Source organism: Tenrec ecaudatus, chromosome 4 (assembly GCF_050624435.1).
Source record: "Tenrec ecaudatus isolate mTenEca1 chromosome 4, mTenEca1.hap1, whole genome shotgun sequence".
Taxonomy (NCBI): Eukaryota; Metazoa; Chordata; class Mammalia; order Afrosoricida; family Tenrecidae; genus Tenrec; species Tenrec ecaudatus.
In genome coordinates this window covers 52,910,535-52,931,689 of record NC_134533.1, presented here as the reverse complement: position 1 = coordinate 52,931,689, position 21,155 = coordinate 52,910,535, and the positions used below count along the sequence as shown (strand labels likewise).

The 21,155-nt window shown below is 52.7% G+C and overlaps 1 protein-coding gene across 1 annotated transcript in view; it reads left to right on the top strand.

Moving 5' to 3' along the window:
* KCNC1 (potassium voltage-gated channel subfamily C member 1) overlaps positions 1-21,155 on the top strand; it is a 52,931-nt gene that overhangs the window by 17,425 nt on the left and 14,351 nt on the right. The window lies entirely within an intron of this gene.

The following is a 21,155-nucleotide window of genomic DNA, read 5'->3' as shown; positions in this document are numbered from 1 at the left end:
TGCTGGGCCCAGCTCCATCAGTGGGACAGGAGGGTGGTGATTTGCACCTCCCCCGCTGTGCCAAGTCCCAAAAGGGCACAGGCAACAAAGTCCCCCTGCCTGTCGTCTGGCACCCAGGCGTTGTTTACCAGCACTTGGGCCTGGCGCACTGTGTTCCCCAGTCCTGGGTTCAGATTCCTGGGGGCAGCTGGTGGAGGGTGGCCTGACTGAGCTGTGGACATAAGGAGGAAGGCCACAGACTTCTCCCCGGTGGCTCCACAGCCCTGGGGGCATGCACCACCGTCACCAATGATATATTTAGCGACACAAAGGTCAGAAATGCCAAGCACTGGCTTTCTTTCTAGGTGGCAGGAATCATGTCTCCTGAGGCCTGGCTGTCACCAAGCAGATATTTTTTCCCTCCTGACAGTCTGCGGACTTGAATAAAGCCTTGGCATGAGGAACCACTGTGGTTTGACCTGGCTTGCTAAGTCTTGCCATGTCCACAGCCCTTTCCGAATCTGCCCGTTGCTTCTGGGACTCCCATCCGCTCCTGCCATGTCAGACTACCAGCCCTGGACCTCTGGGCCCAGCAGCCATTGAGCCCATCCCAGCCCCGTACCCCCCCCCCTGCATGCGTTGCTCCCTTGCTGCTCTGTGCCTTGCTGGCTCTGTTCCTGCCATCAAGAATGCTTCCTCTCGCACCCTCCACCGATCTAGGTCCAATCTTCCTCAAGGTCAGCTCGCGTGGCCTCTACTGGACGCACCCATTCTCGATCCCCCTCCTGGAGGAGCAAGCTCAGCTCTGGGTTTTCCCCAGGAATGTTTGCTGTCAGACTTCCAGCCCGTGATGAACTGATCTATCTGTTGAGGCTGTTTTATCTTGCACATACCCCTGCAGCTCCTTATAGGATAAGAACCAGCTTGAGCAACGACGGTGCCTGTTACATCATAGCAATGAACAAACAGTCACTAAAGCAAGCCATGTGTCCCACAGCAGCCCTGTGACTCAGTCTGGTCCCCCTTTGATAGATGAAAGAGAAAAAAATGGAGCATAGAGATTCAGGTGTTTGCACAAGGTGATATGGTGAGCTGAGTGTAAAAAGATTCGCTCACAGGCCTTCTTTTCGCGATAAAGACAAGAAGCTGGGGCAACCCCCGTGCTCCTCCTCCTGCTCTGTGACCCTGTGGTCCTATGGCCAAGCATTCGGTGGTTGAATGGGCAAGTTGGTAATGGACGTGGATGAGAACGTGAACATGATGTGGGTGACTGGGTGCAAGGAAGAAGGGAAACCCTGCTGAGGGGCTAAGGCGGTGGATGGACAGACACGCGGATGGATGAGAGGGTGGTGGGCAAACTTCCAAGGACTGGACTTGAAGGCAAGAGAGGCCACTCTATAAGAACACAAGAATGACCCCAAGGAAGGGGCTTGGAAGAAGAAACCTTCAAGGTCATGGGCAGGGCGAACCCTCCAGCACAGGGGGCGCAAGTGAGTGTGCCAGATGTAGGGATGAGGTGGGCCGTGGCAGGAGCCTGCAGAGGGCTGGGGGCGGGGCTCACAGGTGATGGTGAGATGAATCAGGGTCAGTTCACAGGCACAGTGAGTCCGGCCGGAGAGGCTTTCCAGGGACACGTCTCACTGTAACCCCTGGAGGGCAGAGTGAGTGAGTGGTTGGGCCCCGGACAGTCCGGTTGAGCCTTGGTTGAGTGTGTCGGGGGCTTCGGTCTGCTCCGGAATAGGGAGAACTCTCGTCTTCCTCTGGACCCAGGGCTTGGCGGTCGGACCCTCTGAGGGTTCAGTGTGAGTCAGCCGGACTCCTTGCCACCTGCCCCCTGCTTTTTGCCATCAAACCCTGGACTCTGGACATGAGCCCCAACACATTAGCTCTCCCAGCAGAGCAAGGGCCAGTAAATGGACGATGGGAGTAAATGGCAGGTGGTCAAGCTTAGAAGGGCCCGGAGGCCTGCGAGCTGCTAGGCGGGAGCAGGCTCTTCCAGCCAGAGAGGAGCCCCACTTGTACAAGGCACCACACTGTGATCGCTTGGCTCCCTCTTGAAGCCCTGCTTTGAGCATTCCCCAGCACCAAGCTGCACCCCCAGCACACATACACTGGCCCCGGCGATCTCCCTGGGAAACCAGGTCCCAGTGAGGGAGCCTGGCATGCCGCTAACCGCTCATTACAGTCACGGCTGCAGCTAAGTATAGCTCCAGCACACCCAAGACCAAGACAACAGGGCAAGTCTTTCTATAAAAAACTCCACATGCAAACACAGGAACATCTGCACACACATGCTCCCTGCGCTCACACAGACATGCATGGCCCTGCTCACGTGCACACTCTCACACCAACACAAAGCCATACAATGTGTGCTGACAGGCTGGGAGGATGAGTTTGGAGAATGAGCCAGACAAAACTGGACTTGCTTCAAATTCACTTCTCAACTTGACCTTGGTCAAGTTACTTAACCTCTCTAACCCTCAGTTACCTTATTTTCAAGGTTGGGGGTGGGGTGAGGGTGGCCCCAAGGGACCTCATTGAACTGGTGGATGGGCAGATGAGGTAGACTCAGAGTGGGCCTGGCTCGGGATAAGGGTCAGCACGTGATTGGGTGTCTTTATCAGCCCCATTGAGTACCTACTATGTGTTCACTTCCATGATGGGAGCGGCAATTTTGACATGAATGGACAGATGTGTGGAGACTGCTTGCCAGGCAGCTGGATGTCCTCGGTGCCTTCTGCATCCAGGCTGTGTCTGTCACAGCATCTCCATGTTCTCGTCGCTAAGGCAAGGGTCCCACACATCGAAGATCTTGGGTGTGTCTGGCTCAGCCCTCATTAGGCAGATGCAGTGCAGGCCTGGCCTTAGGCCGCACTGTCAGTGGTCAAAGCCTAGGGTTGCCACCTTGAACCGGTCTTGCTCAGTAGGTGGTTCCTGGTCAAGCTTCAGTCCACACCCCCAAGAGTCCATCTGGAGCCTGCCCTTGGAGCCCACTCCAACACCACCCGGGGCCGTGTGAGGACACGGGACTCCCGCAGCCTCATTGAGAGCCATACCGGGCTGTCAGGAAGGCCAGGGCCTCTGGTCTGGGCCCCAAGCAGGGCTCCATCTGCTGGGGAAGGGTCTTGAACCCTGGCCACCTTGGGTACAAAACAAGCATCAGGACTGTCGCTACCTCCGACCTTTGAACAGGCCGGCAGCTAAACTGCCTGGTCCCTCTTCTCCCAGCATACCGCCTCCAAAATAAAGTGGCATTTCCCGGGGCTTTTTTAAGCCCTGGCTGACTGGGCCAGGCCCAGGCGGGGGCGGGCGGGGCCAGGCGGCCCTGGGTGTCACATCCCCGGTGCTCTCGTCGCCTCGAGTGATCTCAAGATGCTGCGATCAGACATGCTCTCATCCGCTCACCGTGTGTCCCAGATTCCAGTCCTGACGCCCAGACCTGAGAGGTCACATCCCAGGGCCACGCTCGGGATTCGGATTCCACGTCCCAGCTCCAGTTCTGCCCCTCTGAGCAGGACTCAGCTGCTGAGGCTGTTGGCAGGCCAGCCTGCCAGCAAGGGAGGACATACATGCCCGGTGACCCCATGCCCCCTTTCCCTAAGGAACTTGGTGTTTTGCCTGTGGGGATTCCCCGGGCCCACCATCCAGAGGGTACAGACCTGTGGGCAGTGACAGTCCTGCTGCCAGCGTAGACACAAGAATGCTGTCAGTGGGCGTACCCATTGCCAGCGCAGACATGGGTCTGCCCGCCAGGATGACAAGCAGGCCACCCAGAGTGCCAGTGGCCCGAGAACAAGAGGAGTGACTAAGGGCTACCTCCATGGCCAGTGTCAGCTGGCCGGCTCAGACTCATGGGCAGAGATGAGCCGTGGGCTAGCAGATGTCCATTTCCTGTCCATATGGTCAAAGTAGATGTATCAGAGGAGGCACAAGGGAAGAAGGCATGTCCATTTGGTGGACTGAGGTGATGAGGTGGACGGGCACCGGACATGTGTCTGTGGATGTCTCAGAGAGGGGCTGCGGAGGTGGGCTGGTGGGGCTGTGCCCAGCTCCTAAGGAAGGGCTCTCTGTGGCCGAGCTAGTGGGGAGCAGCCGGGTGGTCCTTAAGGCAGAGCCAGCCCAGATCTCCAGATCTGCCCACCCCCACCCTGGCCTTCTTCCAAGCGGTGTGGCCTGCAAGGGTGCCCTCCCTCACCTGGGCTGCATCTCCCCAGGTCAGAAGTGTCTGAGTGGCTCCGTGCACTGATTCGTCTCAGAGTGGGCGCGATCGCCCTGGGGGAGGCTGGAGTGTCCATGGGGGTTTGCAGAAGCCCATACTTTATCAGCAGTCATGGGCTACAGGACCGAAGTTTTTACTTGGCTGAGGGGCCCCATGTAATTTTGTGTTTCTGAAAAGGGGAGGGGGGCTGTAGGGCAAATACGTTTGGGAACCCATGTTCCCGTGAGTCGCAGTGAGATCCAACACTCAGCGCGTGCTGACAATGGGCCAGACGTGGCTCTCGTCCCTCACAGACCGGGGTTCATTTTACCGTCACAGCCCTGCGCTGAGAGGGCCTGCCAGACCGCTAGTTCACAGCTCCGATTCCGAGGCCGGGGAGGCTGGAGAACTTGAGCCTGGTCACGGAGTAGCGCTCAAAGAGAAAGTTTCCATTTGGCAGGGGAAAGGCTACCAGGAAGGGCGTCCTGTGGTTATTCACTGGTGTTTACACTCCAGCTCTCCAGGGGACTTCAACCGTTTGTGGGACACCATGACCCCTTCATCAAAGTCCCTCCTTTATACCCACAGGACGAAGGCCTCCCGGGAGGTCAGTGCCCTGCCCATAGAGGCTCTGTGGAGGCTTCCCTGGGACACCAGGGTGCAGGCCCCCACAGTCTGCCTGGCCCCGGTTCTCCGACACTTTGGATCCCAGCAGCTGGGGTTTTCTTTTGAGCTGGGGAGCTCTTCCAGGTCACCAGGGGCAACCAGGGCGGAGGAGGGAGTGGGCAGCTGTGGGTGGATTCCTGGGTCCTTGCTGTGAGCCAGCTGCACCCCTCCCCCTTCCTTGCAAGTCTTCCTTCTCTTTCCTGTAGAACAGCCAGGAGCAAGCTCAGGAAGTCTCCTGCCAGGGGCTGGGAGCCTAGATCCTGTGGGAGTCGGGGGTGGGGGTTGGCAGAAGGGGAGGATGGACAGCAGAGGGCCGCTCAAGACCCCCTGGCTCGGTTGGCTCGGCCCCTCCCTGGTGTGTTGTATTAGGATCTGTTTGAAAGAAGGGAAAACAAAGGTTCGCAAGGACTGGATTTGGCAGGGGATGGGGAGTGTGTGTTTGTCACGCATGTGCGCAGTCACCCCCCCCCTCCATGGTGAGCCCCATGCAGACACGTGACGAGTAAACAACATGGCGGGCCCAGGGCCAGGGGCCCTCGCTGGCCCTCAGAAGGTTATTCCAGTCGGTCTCTAACGTGGTGGTAACAGTAACAGCACTGCTCACTGTCTGTGAGGCGCACACTGACGTTGCTCTCATCCAGGGGCTCCCGTGGGCTCAGGAAATGCAGTGGGGGACGGCTTTTTTGTTGAGTGAGTCTCGTGTTAAGTGTTGCAAAGCGAAGACTCCCTAAAGACGCTCTGGCTCAGAGCCTCTGGTTTACAGACACAGCACCAGAGGCTGCAATTGGTTAAGATAGGATGGGTGCAGAGGCTAAGGCTCAGAGTGGATGACTTGCCCAGGGGGACAGCGCCAGGGGAGGCAGGGCGGGGACTGCTTTTTTCTGGATGCCAGGTGAATTGCTGATAGAGGGGACCCCGGCTGGCGGAGGGCTCGCTGGGTGCCAGGCACTCTGTTGGCTGCTGATGCCATTTAACAGATGGGAACAGCGAACTCACTTTAACACATTTTTATTGAGCACCTGCCACTTGCCAGGCACGATTCAGCCATGGACAGAACGGCCAAGGAGCCCTACCCTCGTGGACTTGCTGTTTTAAAGGGGGGAAGAAAGACAAGCCATCGGCAGGGAAAGGAAGTAAACTGCGTGGCAGGAGCTGCTCACTGTCACCCAACTTAGCTCCTAAAATGGGTGGAGGTTACTGTGTGCCATTTATGCCCCGAGAAGCTGGGGAGATGGTGTGGAAAAGGTGAAGCTTACCAGAGAGTCGGATGCCTGGGAGGCTCTGATGGAAACTGTAAATACGGCTGTCTGTGGCCTCGCGGTGCAGTGAGGGGCTGAGTCATGGGGCTATCTGGGGAGGACGTTCCAGCCGGAAGGAAGACCCAGTGAGTGCAGAGGCCCTGAGCTCGGCGTGTGCCTGGCGTGCTGGCTGGAGAAGAGGGAACAGGAGGGTGTGAGGAGAGGAGCTTGGGGGAGACATGTCTGGATCGTGTAAGGACCTGCAGGCCATTGTGAGGACCTTCGCCTTTACTCTGAGGACATGAGGAACTAATCGAGGTCACTGAGCAGAGAAATTGCACATTAAAAAGATCAGCTGGCTACTGAGCCGGACAAGATCCTAGAGCACCAGGAATATTCGATGCTTAGGGACCAGGGAGGAGACTGTCAGCACGATCTAGGAGAGACATGGCGGCGGCTCGGTTGCCCAGGGCAGCATTGGAGGGAAGCAGTCAGCTTCCGCACTTACAGGCAAGGCAGGCCCATGGGGATTTCCTTACGGGTCAAATGAGAGAGGTGACAGAGAGAACCGTGGCAAGGATGTCCACAGAGTTTGGGAGAAGAAGGTTCTGGAAGGATAGAGTTGCTATCTCGTGGGATGGAGACAGCTGGAGGAGGGCGAGCAGGAGTTGAGTGGCCAGGTAGAGCGTGCGCGCACTGCTCGACCTCTGCAGGAAGCCGTGTGATCCAGAAAGCAGCCGGATCAGAGAGGAACACTTGGGCAGAGGATGTTTAATGGTATTCTGATGGGAGGCGGTGTTTGAAACCGGAGAAGTCACTAAGGGACTGAGTGAGTAGAGACAACAGTGGCCCCAGAGAGAAGAAGGCCGGGGACTGTAGCTTGGGGAATCCTAATAGAGCCCAGGGAACAGAGCTTGGCCAAGGGCACAAAGGAGCAGCAGCCGATGAGCTGGGAGGAAAATCAGGCGCTGGGGTGGCCCGGGAGAAGGAACGAGGAGGTGTGATCAGCTGTGCTGAGTGGTGCTGAGGGCAGCACTGTCCTCTGAATGTGACATCCTGAGTCACTGGAGACTCCAGAGCATCCCCGTCCCCTTGCCTAGAACGCGCTTCCTCGCACCCGTCATGCTCGGGGCTCACCCACCCTTCCCACCTTCCCGAATCTGCCCAAAGACGAAGACTTGTTCAAGGCTTGCCTAATGGCTTGGGCATTGTCTTTGAAGTCGTCACCCCCTGTCAAATAGCTACTGTTTGCTTATGTCATTATTTGGTGACCAGGGGCCCCCGCCCTGTTAGCCACTTCCTACCCAGTGCCCTGGTCTGAGGTGGCCTCGAGGTCATCGAACAAATAAGAGTTCGAGGAAGGGCAGCTGGACAAGCAGCTGTGGTTTCATGTGGCTGTGTCCACTGCCTTCCCAGAACTTGCCTTCTTGGAGCCAGGACACAATCAGAACTTGGAGCCTCAGTTTTCTCATTTGCCAAATGGGAGCAGTCAATCCTGCCTCGCTGACGGCGTGTGTGTGTGTGTGTGTGTGTGTGTGTGTGTGTGTATAGCAGCCATATGGGACTGACAATGTGAAGATACGTTGACACCCTAGAGGAGCGTGCATGTTACCATGGTAATGGGAACACTACCGTCTTCCTCCCAGGGACCCCTGGGAAGGATGTGAATGAGACCCTCCAATGGGAGCTCTGGAGCATAGTAGCTTGGGAATCAGACAGACCTGGTATCAAAACCTGCCTGCCATTTTAGAGGTTTGTGGGTTGTTGGATTTTTTCCCCGGGATGTTTTAACCATGCTGAACCTCAATTTTCCTATCTGCAAAGTGGAGATAATGACATTTCCCTCAGAGAGGCTTGAAGATAATGGAATAACGCATGTGGGGTGCTCGGTCCCTGGTGAGTGTGTAGCAAATGGGGCCGCGGGGACTTGGCAGCAGAGCACAGCGCTGCTTAACGAAGCATGTACTGTACTCCTGCGGCCACGGAGCCTTTAGAGCATCAGTGAGCACTGGGCGCCGGCACAAACCCCTCGAGAGGGGCCTAGAAGGGGAACAGGTGTGTTCTGGTGACCCGGAGGACAGAAGAGATCGCTGAGAGAAAAGGGCTTGATTAAATAAGGGGGACATATGTGTCTCTGAATTGCCCAAGGGCCTCAGGGGTTTCTCATGGCTGCCAGTGACCAATACAATCCCCCAACCCCCACCATCACCACCCACCTTCCAGGTTACTGCAGAGAGGAGCGCTGATGTCCTTACAGATGACCTTCAGAGCTGTTGGGGGTGCCTTCCTACCCCCATTCTGATCTGGGAGTCTCATTCTCGCACTTCTTATTCCAATCTGTAGCTTTCCCAAAACAAGGCTTTCAGCACATGAGCCACACCTACAACAGAACCTGTACAAAAATAAAAGATGAGCGTGCAATGAGAGAAGAAAGAGTGAGACTCCAAAGTCCCGAAATCCAGCCCCCAGTTTAGCTGAGCTTCCTGGCATCCAGAGCAAAAGCAGAAAGGTAAAGGATTCTATAGCTTATCTTTTAAACATGTACTTAGATTAAAAAAAAAAGCAATCAACACTTTAAGAACGCAGCCCTGACAATTTACATATGCCTATCAAAGAGAAATACAAATGAACATTCATTTTCTAGCACTATGTTATCTCAGTATTTCCTTAATGCATTATTATCTGGAAGGATCTAACCTTTTAATTTTAGAATAAGTACACTTAGGGACTTAAAGAGAATAGCGTACTGCATAAAAGAGATGACTACTAAGTGGATAAATATTTCCTCCGTCCCCATGCCCGCAACCCCTGGTAGCCACTAATCTTTTGTCTCAGTGGATTTGTCTATGGTAGATATTTTCTATAAATGAGATCATACAATAGTTATCCTATCGGGTCTGACTTACTTCCTCGGACATATTTTCAAGATGCATCCGTGTGCTTGTGTATATCGAGGCTTCATTTCTCATTAGCACCGCATGCTCCCCGTCTATTGTATAGATACACCACCTCTTGCTCACCCATGGATCTGCTGGTGGGGTCTTGGGTTGGTTCTCCCTTTGAATAACTCACCTTTTGCTAACAGCAAAGTGGACGTGCGCATTGGGAGCTACATGCTGGCTCTAAGCCCTGAACAATAAGAGGAATTTCTCATGTTGCACACTGGTATTTCTCTCTGCCTCCAAAGCTAATGGGAGAGAGTGAGAGAGATACAGCTGGCCTCTTGCTGGTCTCTAGCCTGTCTAGTCTCTAGGAGGGACTCGCAGGCCACAGAGGTGATGAGATGTTGGCTCCTGGTGGTCCTTCTAGGTCCCTGATATCAGCCTTCCTGGGCCGTGGGACTGCAGAGGGCCCTCCAGGAAAGCAGGACCCCACTACATAAGGGCACATGGGTCCTCTGTTACTCTGGCAGGTCAGGTAGGGACTAGGCCGGAGCGGCCAGGTTAGCAGCAGCCATGCTGACAGTGACTGTGTGGACTACATACAGCTTGCATGCCGGCTCGGAAAGGCAAGAGGGAAACAGTGGTGCATGGACTTCAGCGCAGGGTCGCACTGACCTCCACCTCTGAGGACCTGTGCAGTCATCCTCGGCCAGTTTCGACACCTCCCACCCTTAGACTCCTCCTCTGAGCATTTTCAAGAATAGATTTGACACGTGGAACACTATTGACTGCAGTCCAGATGCATTATGGGAAGGCACCAAGAGCATTCTACTGAGAGAAAGCAAGAGGTCCTGAGAAGGCCGGAGAGAAGGGAAATGACACAATGATGGTGGACGAGGCGCTGAGGCTGGCTTTTGAGAGAAGGGGAGCCCCGGGGAGTGGAAGAAGTGATAAAGCCAGAGAGCCGAGCAGAAGGCGTCAGCGGGCGCTCAAGAAGACCGAGTACCATCTTGTAATGAAGCGCACAAAGACCGGGAGTTGGAAGACCGGAGAGAAGACCAGCTGTCAACCTCAAAGAGTTGCAGAAGTATTTACGCCGGTTCTACGGACAAAGTGCAAATGATGCAGACAGCATCAAAAGAAGATGGGCGACACAGAGTCCCTGTACTGAAAAGAACTGCTTGCTAGTCAACCACTTCAGGGAGTATCATGCGCTCAAGAACTGCTGATATTGAAGGAAGAAGTCCAGGATGTCCTGAAGGTGTTGGCCAAAAGAGAGCCGGAAACCAAGGCTCCAGGAATGGATGGAATGGAACAATTCAACAAATGATTTCAGTGACAAGGAATTTGGAAACCAGCTGCCTGGCCCACCAACTGGAAGCGATCCATATAAGTGCCCACGCCGAGAAAGATGGTTCCACAGAATGTGGGACTTACTGGACAACGTGATTAAGATCGAACACGAGTAATATTTTTCTGAAGATGATTTTTAAAATGATTTCAGCAGTGCATTGACAGGGTGTGTCAGAAATTCCAGCTAGATTCAGAAGAGGACTGTCATTGTTGATGTCAGATGGACCGTATCTGAAAGCAGGAGATACCAGGAACATGTTTGCCTGTGTTTTGTTGGCCATGCACGGGAGTTTATTCAACTGGATTGCATTGCAAAGAATGGGAACTCCAGAATGCTTTGTTGTGCTCATGCCGAACCTGTGTCTACGCATAGAAGCCTTCATTTGAAAGAGCAGTGGGGGGGGGGGGGCTGCGTGGCTTAAAAATCAGGAAAGGTATGCGGTTGGCTCATAGCTTTTCATCGTATTTCCTCATTCGGTATGCTGAGCAAATATTCCAAACAGCTAGACTTGATGCAGAAGAATTCGGAATCAAGATCGGAAGAAGAGTCATCAACAGCCTGCAATATATATACATGGCACGGCCTTGCTTTCTGAAGGTGCAGACGACTTGAAGCACTTGCTGATAAAGCTCGAAGACCACAGCCTGATATCAGTGTGTTCACACCTCACCCGAAGAAACCCAGGCTTCTCACAACCGGACCAGTGGACATCATTACGAGAAAGGAGCAAAGACCGACGCTGCCAAGGATTTCAGAAAGTCAGAGCAATCTGTGTTGCGTTGGGCGAATCTGCTGCCAAAGTCCTCTTGAGAGAATAGCTCTTTATTTATTTCTAAAATCATCTAACTGGGGGCTCATGCAGCTATTATCACAATCCACCCAGCCATCCACTGTGTCAAGCACATTTGTTGCCATCATCATTGTCAGAATAAAGAAAAGTTCTCGAAGGACCTCTTTAAAACGAAAGGGGAAAACATTCACTTTGAAGACTAAGGTGCACCTGATCCGGACCAGGGTGTTCCCATCGCCTCGTCTGCAGGGGAAAGCTGGGCACGGAAGAAGGAGGGCCGGAGAAGGGTCGATGCATCTGAATCTTAGTGTTGGCCAAGAACAGTGAATATATCACGCTGTCCAAAGAGGAATCAATCTTTCTAGGAAGTCCTGCCAGAATGATCCTTAGAAGGGAAGGTGGAAAGACTGCACTCTAAGTTCTTGAGGCAATGTTGTCAGGAGGGACGGCATCCTGCGTGGCATAAGGGAGAGGGCCAGTGACCAAGACCTTCACTGAAATGGGTTGGCCCAGTGACTGCAGCAAGGAACTTCCCCATAGCAAGGAGTGAGGCCGCTCCGCGCTGAGCACGGTTTTGTTCTGTTGTCCTGTGAATTGGAACCAACTCAGTGGTGCCTGTGGCAGTGACATGATCTGGTGTCAACTTGCGAAGGGGTGGAGTCTAGCCTATCAGGTCATAGCTTGATTACCTCAATTGGAGGTACCACAGAGATAAATAGCTCGCTGGAGGCCAGATACATTCACTCTCTGCTTTGTACTCCTGCTGACAAGACACATGGAGCTACGCTAGAGCCTGGAGCTGGCCGAGCCACGTGGAGACCCATGCCAGCGCTGAGATGCTTCCACCACCACTGGATCCACAAGCCCTTTCACCCACTGGCCTGTGCTCTTCCTGCCTTCAGCATCATTGCATGTGTTCCGTGAGTCTGAAGAGGAATTTATAGGTTGGTATCAGACATATGGGCTAATATCGGGCTTATGGACTTCAACTGGACTGAGCTGGGATGTTTTCTCAATATTCAATTGCTCTTGTACATAAAGAGCTTTCTTACACATAGATGAGTCTCCCTGGATTTGCTTCTCTAGTCTACCCAGATGAGCACAGCCCCTGAGAACAGCACCATGGTGCAGCACACAGGAAGCAGGACCCGCACAGGCTCCGAGAAGCTGGTGTCACCCCTCTTGTTACCAGACTTAGGCCAGAAAGCTAGGAATGCTTCCTCACACCCTGTTCACTCGGAGACCTTGGCCGTCCTGGCCCTCCTCAAGCTCAACACTCTTCTTGGCTCCCTGGCGGACTGTGGAAAGCCCTGTGACTGCAGGCAAGTGTGTCCCTCGCCATCTGGAGGCCGCTGTCCTGGGCACAGACCATGAGGGCTGGGTGATCAGCTCCCATCAGCTGTCATGTACTCCTGTTCTGTGGGCTAACACGGAAGTGGTTATCAAGGGCCCAGAATTCTTGGGGGAAAACAACTAAGGGAAAGAAAACGGAATGATCCCTGTACCTTTCTCCCCGCCGCCCCCACCCACCCATCAGCCCTCTGTCAGTTTGGGGGAGAAGTATGCTGCTGGTATTTTTGTTAAGCGAGCCTTGGGCCCAGCTCCTGGAAGCCCAGTGTGTGAGGAAACTGGTCGTCTTGAAATTCCTCCCTGCCCTGACTCTGGGGAAGCCACAGATGCTGGGCCTGGGCCTCCACAGCAGGGTGCTGGTATGGTTCCCATTGTACGGTGGGCCAGGAAGGGTGGCTGAGCCTCACAATCATACAGCTGGTATCAGAGGTTGGTTTGGAAGGCTGGTCTCTGGAGCCAAGGTCAGGAATGTTTTCCTTCTGCCCTGCTGCTTGCCTCTCAGTTCCCACATGGCCTCAAGCTGAAGGTCTTTATGCACCTGCTCATTATGCCTGGTGTCTCATCCGGCCCCGTGAGTCCGAAATGCCAGGATCAGGCTGGTAACATAAGAGCCACCTGGAGTGCCAATGTGAGGTAAATTTCTAGTCTCACCCCATAACTACGGAATCAGTTTCTGGGTATGGGCCCAACACGTCTGCATTTGTCTCTCCCCTCAGTCACCCTCCCCATCACAGTTCTCTGCCTACTCCTGCCTTCTTCGTTCCTCAAAAACTCCTTCAGGGGGAGAGTCTTACTCTCCACTTCCCTTCCACTCTTCCAGGTCACTCCTCTACCCCCCTTGGGTCTGTGTTTGGCCCCAACCCAATTCCCCTTGTTGCTGAATTCAGAGACCCACCCTCTGGCCCCATCCCACTGGCTCACACCACAGCTTCTCCCTCAGGAAGCCCTTCCCTGTGCTCCGGGACCAGGATGGTCACTGTTGTCTGGACGACGTGCTGTTCCACCAGGCCTGCTCAAGAAGAGATCCTCAGTGTCTATCATATCGCAGGGGCTGAGCTTGGGGAGCAGGCCCTTCAAACTTCCTCCCAGGTGGCGCACGACCCAGGGGCTTTGTGTTAGTCTGGGCTGACTAGACAAACAAATCCAGAGACATGCTTCTGTGTACAAGAAAGAGCGTTATATACAAGAGCAATTGAATATTGAGAAACCATCCCAGCCCAGTCCAGATCAAGTCCATAAGTCTGATATTAGCCCATACGTCTGATACCAATCTATAAATTCTTCTTCAGACTCACGGAACACATGCAATGACGTCTAATGCAGGAAGACCACAGGCCAGTGGGTGGAATGCCTTGTGGATCCAGTGGTGGTGGAAGCGTCTCAGCGCTGGCAGGGGTCTCCACATGACTCCTCCAGCTCCCAAGCTTTAGTGTATCTCCATGTCTCTTGTCCGCAGGAATGTCTCCCAGGGAGTGAGTCTGTGTCCTGCCTGTAATGAGCTATTTATCTCCGTCATGCCCCCAAAATGAGGTCATCAAGCTGCGACCTGATTGACAGGCTGCACTCCACCCCTTCCCAAGTTGACAGATTATGTAACTGCCACGGGTTCCCACTCTGTGGCTAGGGTTCTAGTTGCCGGGAGTCTGAGGACCTCTGATCCATGATCCAGGTGGTGGTGGGAGAGGAGGGAAAGCCAGGAAGGATGTTTGTGTGGAAAGTGAAGCAGTTGTTTCCCACGCCTCTGTTTTCCTCTCTGAGGACTATTTCACTTATTCTTCACAAGCCCCCTCGGAGGCTGGGAATGGTCGTCTTCCAGACAGATACGGGGATCAAGGCTCTGATAAGGACAACGACTTTTCCTAGTTCACCCGGTAGGGCCAGGCCTACAACGCGATTTCATCTAATGTCCAGGTCTGCCATTTCTGCCCCAATTGCCGCCTTCTTTGACAAGAGGGACCTGAGCTGCTTCTGATCTGGGTGAGGCCCGGGCAGCAGAAACGCCTGCAGGGCATCCCAAGAGGGCAGGGGACGGTGAGGTTAAAAAGTCAGGGCTCCGAGGCCGTGATGACAAAATGCCCGTTCTAGAGCCCCGTCCTGGTGTTTCAGGAGAGCCTGGTTCTCACCTCTGCCTCGTCCTGAGAGCTCTGTGACCTTGGCCCCTCCTCCTCCCCTGCGCTGCCCTCGGGGGCCTGCCTCTGCGGGCTTCTTCTCTATGTGGTTTGCAAACCACCGGATTTCCACTAACCCAAGGCCCTATTGACATAAGCCTTTAGTTCAATAGCAGCGTCTTGAGGATACGGATACGGGACGTCACTATTTAAAGATGACTTCATTCCGATGACAGATTGTAAAGGCCAAAACGTGAGGGGGTGGTTTGGGGGAGAGGGGAGGTGAGCATATGTGAATGAAAGCAACAGGGCAATCTCTCTCTCTTGAGGATTGGCCAGTCCAGCTGTCGGCGGTCATTTCTGGATATGACCTGCACTTAGGATCACGAGACCAAATAGTGAGGTGGGTTAGTGTCTCTCTGTCGGCGAGCCTGAGCCCCCTGAGGGCTGGGGCACTGCCTTTGCTGGCCCTGGTTTCCTCACACCCCAGCTGGGCTCCGGAACCCAAAGGGTGAGTGTGCTCAGAGCAGGGGGTTCTGAGCTGAGCCTGCCTCACACACCCCGCCCTCCCGTCAGCCGTCTCAGTGGCCTCTGTCCCACTTCCAATCAGCCCATTCTCTCTCCATGTCAGGGATTGTGCTAGGGTGGGAAGCAGATGCTTTGGCTAGGGTACCGGTGACCATCGCTGGCCACAGGGTCAGAGTCATGGACTGAGTTGTGACTCTGAGAACACGTGCCCAGAGGGCTTAGCTGGACTCAGCTGGATTTCTCTGGGGGAGGCCTCGGTACTCCATAGGCGCCCACACAGACTCACACACGCACGCTGTCCCTAAACACACACACATATAGGAGGGTGAGTAAGAAGGTACAGCTCCTCGGGTTTCAGTTCATACCTGCATTTGTTTACGCAAGCAAAATGTGTTGGCACGGGTCTCTGAGAGATCTGCCGAGTTCTCCTAGCAATCCACTTGCCTTCGTCTCTGAGGCTGCCTTCCAAAGTCCGGTCCAAAGAGTGGCTTCCAGGGCATCTGCTTGACCTGTTAAACACCAGGCAGAGCGCTCAGCCCAGAAGTTCCGGTTTGGGACTCCAACAGCGTCATTCTTATGGATTTTCTCAGGGTGCGCAAGAGCGTCATGGAGCTTGTAGGGGAGAAGTTTTAAGAAAATGGAAAACAGCATTTGGTGATTAAAAGGCCCAAAGAGTTGCTGTGAGAATCCCCCCACCCCCCAACTAGGAAACTCATCCTTTGAGGGTAGCAAGGGCTGTCCCGTGAGCATGCCCTTGGGAAACGTTAGGGCACCCCTCTCGGGTGGTGCAGCTCAAAGGGCACAGAATCCCTCAGGGGAAGGGTTGGAGCGATGGAAGCATCGCTTTCACAAACGCACAGGCATGGAGGGAGGAGACGCTGACAAGCAAGTGCTTCCTATGTTGATACCGTGTCTTTTTTAAGTTTCTTCTTCTTTGTAATAGTTTATTAGGGGCTCAAACAACTCACAATCTATACATACATCAATTGTGTCAAGCACATTTATAGATTCATTGCCCTCATCATTCTCAAAACATTTGCTCTCCACTTAAGCCCCTGGCATCAGGTCCTCATTTTTCCCTCTCCCTCCCAACTCCCCTCTCCCTCCCAACTCCCCTCTCCCTCATGAACCCTTGACAATTTATAAATTATTATTTTGTCATATCTTTCCAAGTCCGATGTCTCCCTTCACACACTTTTCTGTTGTCCGTCCTCCAGGGATGAGGTCACATGTAGATCCTTGAAATCGGTTCCCCCTTTCCAACCCCCCTCCCTCTATCCTCCCAGTATTGCCACTCACATCACTGGTCCTGAAGGGATCATCCGCCCTGGATTCCCTATGCTTCCAGTTCCTATCTGTACCAGTATAGTCCTCTGGTCTAGCCAGATTCGCAAGGTAGGATTTGGATCATGATAGTGGGGGGTGGGGGGAAGGGCGATGAGGAAGCTTTTAGGAACCAGAGGAAAGTTGTATTTTTCATTGTTGCTACATCACACCCTGACTGGCTCATCTCCTCCCTGAGACACAAGGGGATCTCCAGTTGCCTACAAATGAGCTTTGGATCTCCACTCCGCATTCCCCCCCCCCCCCCAATTCACTATGGTAAGATTTTTTTGTTCTGATGATGCCTGACACCTCGTGATTGGACAAGCTGATGTGCTTCTTCCATGTGGGCTTTGTTGCTTCTGAGCTAGATGGCTGCTTGTTTACCTTCAAGCCTTTAAGACCCCAGACACCATCTCTTTTGATAGCCAGGCACCATCAGCTTTCTTCACCACATTTGCTTATGCACCCATTTGTCTTCAGTGATCATATCATGGAGGTGAGCACACAATGATATGTTTTTTTGTTCTTTGATGCCTGATAACTGATCCCTTCGGCACCTTGTGAACATACAGGCTGGTATACTTCTTCCATGTGGGCTTAATTGCTTCTGAGCCAGATGGCCACTTGTTTACCTTCAAGCTTTTAAGACCCCAGACGCTATATCTTTTGATAGCCGGGCACCATCAGCTTTCTTCACCACATTTGTTTATGCACCTGCTTTGTCTTCAGCGATTGTGTCAGGAAGGTGAGCATCATAGAATGCCAATTTAATAGAATAAAGTATCTTGCATTGTGGGAGTACTTGAGTGGAGGTCCAATGTCCTTCTGCTACCTTAATACTAAACCTATAAATATATGCACATAGATCTATTTCCCCATCCTCATATATAAGTATATTTGCATATGTAAATGTATTTATCTAGACCTGTATAAACGCCCTTTCCTCCTAGCTCTTTCCTCTATTTCCATTGACTTGCCTCCTGTCCCACTATCATGCTCAGTCCCCACCAGGGTTTCAGCAATTCCTCTTTGTTACATTACCCTTGATCATGCCCTACCAGGCCTCCCACACCCTCCTCACTACCAATTTGGATCACTTGTTGTTCCCTTGTCCCTGGGTTTGTTAACACCACTTCCTTTCCCCCCACCGCCCCCTCTCCCATGACCCCCACGAACTGTCAGTCCCATTGTTTTCTCCTCCAGATTGTTCATCCAGCCTATCTTATTTAGACAGACCTGAGGAAATAATAACATGCACAAAAACAAGACAGAGCAAAATCAAGCAACAATATACAACAAACATCTGACAAAAAAAACAAAACACAACAAGAAAAGCTTGTAGTTAGTTCAAGGATCACTTGTTGGCTTTTAGGAGTGTTTTCTAGTCCAGTCTGTTGGGGCACCACGCCATGGCCCCAAAGTCCACCTTCAGCATTCCCTGGGGACCTTGCTGTTCAATTCCCTTGCTGTTCTGTTGCACCCCCTTAGTGTTTTGCCTCGGTGTGGCAGGATTATATCGGGAGCAATTCCCACACTGTGTCTCCAGTGTAGTTTCCTGCAGGGCCATGGGTCAGTGAGGGACGTCATGTCTCATAGTGGGGCTGGCCATGTGGTCCTCTCTGTGGACTGGCTGCTCTAATTGGGATCACCATCCTCAAGGCCTGGTAGGCCAAGGTGTGCTCCACTCTCTCCTCCTCCCTCTTCATCTGCTCCCATGTGCTCCGATCAGATATGTCCCTCTCCTGGAACTGCAGATTCAATGCTGTCTTTTGAAATAAATTCTTCTGGGGGGGGGGGTCTTTATTAAGTTTCTAGAGTTTCTGTAGCAATCCTTTGTGAATTCACTCTGGTACGTACACACACCCTATACATGCACACAAAGACCAAAGCCCATACATATCCAGACACACATATATGTACTACCTGCCATACCTATTCCTATACACATACACACTTCACACACACACACACACACACACACACACACACACACACACACACACCCCGTATTCCCTCTGTTTTAGTTCGGGTTGACTAGAGAAACAAATCCAGAGACACTCATATATATATAGAGAGAAGGGAGAACTTCATATCAAGAAGTAATTATGCATCAATAAAACATCCCAACTCAGTCCAGATCAAGTCCATAAGTTCAATATTAGCCCATGAATTCTTTAGACCCACACAGCACATGTGCAGGAAGATCACAGGCTGGTGTGGTGGGTGGGAAACCTTGGGGATCCAGTGGTGGTGGAAGCCTCTCCAGGGCTCTGACTGATCATCAGCGTGGCTCCATGTGGCTTGTCAACAGGAATGTGTAGCAGAGAGTGTGTCCCACCTCCAGGGAGGAAGAGAAGTCCCAGAATCCTCAGGAGAAGGCCACACCCACAAAGAGGGATCACCAGGCTGTGAACTGATTGATAGGCTAGACTCCAACCCCTTCATTCTTATTTATCAATTTGCCATGAAATTGTGTAGCTAGGACACCCTCCCACATCACTCCATACATATGCACACACACCATCCATATGGTCTCACCATATAGATACATATACCACCCCATGTCATATACACATACTCACAGCACCCCATACATATTTCCATACACATGCCACTTCATAATATACTTATATGTACACCCTCACGCATTCCACCCATTACATCAATCCACGCATCCCATACACATGCCATCCCCACCACCACCCCCACCCTCCCCACAGGTCTATTGCCTACATGAGTTAAAAGCTCATCTGCTACAACAGCAGCCAGGAGACCTGGAATTACATGGCATAGACAACTGACACCCTGTTTGCACCGACTCCGCACTTCCATGCTTGCTTCAAATCCCGCCCTCCCAAACATGCACCCAGACAGCCATGTTCTTGCTCATACACCTGCACACGCCCCGCAGAGAACCAACTTGGGGAGCTCCTCCCCTGCCACTGTGCCCTGGCCTGGGTGCCAAAGTGGGGTGGGTGGTCAGGGAGAATTGTCAGCAGTCTTCTGAGTGCTCAGGAGGAAAGCCTCCAATCGGTGGACAAAGAGAGCCTGGACGCCAGGTGGCAGCCCACCCCACCTCACCCCTCCCTCACAGCCCCGGCTGGTTCAGCTTGCTGTGGACACACCCAGCCCCCAGAAGTACAGATCAGGCTAATTCCGTTTCCAAACCCAAGTCAACTGGCCATTTATTTAGGCCAATTGGCCAGCCCGCCTGCTCTGCATCACTGACTCCGCATGGATTAAGTCAAATGCTGCACACCCCCGCTGGGCAGATTTAATTAGGCAGAAACACTGACCTGCAGCCTCTGGGGGCCTGGGGCCTGGACACCAGCCAGGGCTCCCCTGATTAGCTATTGCCGTATGCCCCTCTCGGCTCCGCCATGCTCCTGTGCTGTCTCAGAATTCTGGCAGACAGGATCAAGTCCAGGTCTTGATTTACTGATAATGAAAGTGAGTCCCCAAGAGGGGAAGTGACCTGCCAAGGTCACACAGTGTGTTTTCGGCCAGATCAGAATGGTGGTCTACTGTGAGGATGCCGAGTGTCATGGTGAAGCCCTGCAGCAGCCTGAAAGGCAAGCCGAATTTTCTGAAGATGACTGGGGCATACATAATTGATCCAAGGAAGTCCTGACGCACATTGGTAATTTTAATAGAGAGTAAATTGCTTTTGTGATTGATGGCTTCAGGGGTGAGGTTACAATAAAAACACCCTGGTGATTTTATAAAGCATCTTCTTAAGTCAACAGATCGTTAGTAGGTTTGTCTGACTTTACAGCCAACAGCCTCACCATCCTAGTTGTCATGGGAATGGGATGCCTCGCTCTGTTGCCATGGCTACCACTTTCTAGAACACAATTGGTGGGTCCCTCCTGGTTTGTGATTTGGTTAGGGGGGGCAGGGGGAGAAGAAAAAGCATACTACCATCCTGATCTTATGCCACATTATTAGGAGATCTCAGCTGCAGTCTTGAAGTTTCACAGGGTAGATCTTGAGAGGGCCAGGCTGGGTAGACAAAGCTCTCTTTGTGTTCCCAATCAGACTGGCAGCCGGACAGTGGCTGGCCAGAAAGCTGGCCGGGCTCCCGGTGTGGAGGGGTCGGGTGGAGTAGTGGGAGCCAGCACTAGGTCACATCAGATCACATGGGATCCTTACCAATGTTTATTAGCGATTTTAACCATAGGATAGAATGTGACAGACATAGTTGTAAATTGCTTAAGTGCAATGTGTATTTCTTAGGTTAAAAATCCGTCTACATGGAATCATAACATCACCAGCCACCACATTATCTGTAACTCCATGGAAGCCCTTTTGATCTGCCGCCAGCTTTCCCTCTAATTATGACTTCATTCTTGAGAGAGTTATCGATACACCTTCACAGACATTGCTTATCACAGTGACAGAGAGAAAGCACCAGAAAATTCTATCAAAGCCACGACTGGAAAAGCACCAGCCGCGATGGAAACAGAAGCCGGGCTGGTTACGCAGGCAGGCGAACCACGTGGTTCCAGGCACCCTTGTGGTGGGTATAACGACCGCTCTGGCCGGAGCGCCTTGGAAGGTTCCCAAAGTGAATTAGCTTAGAGTTCTTAACCTTGTTAGCTGTATTGTTACCTACTGAGCTTATGAAAAATGTGGTGGTGGTTGTGACTGAGCGGATATGTTTATTTTAAAAATAATACATTTCTGCAGAAGCAATGCAAAAAATTTGTACAGACGGATATTTCAGCATCACCCCC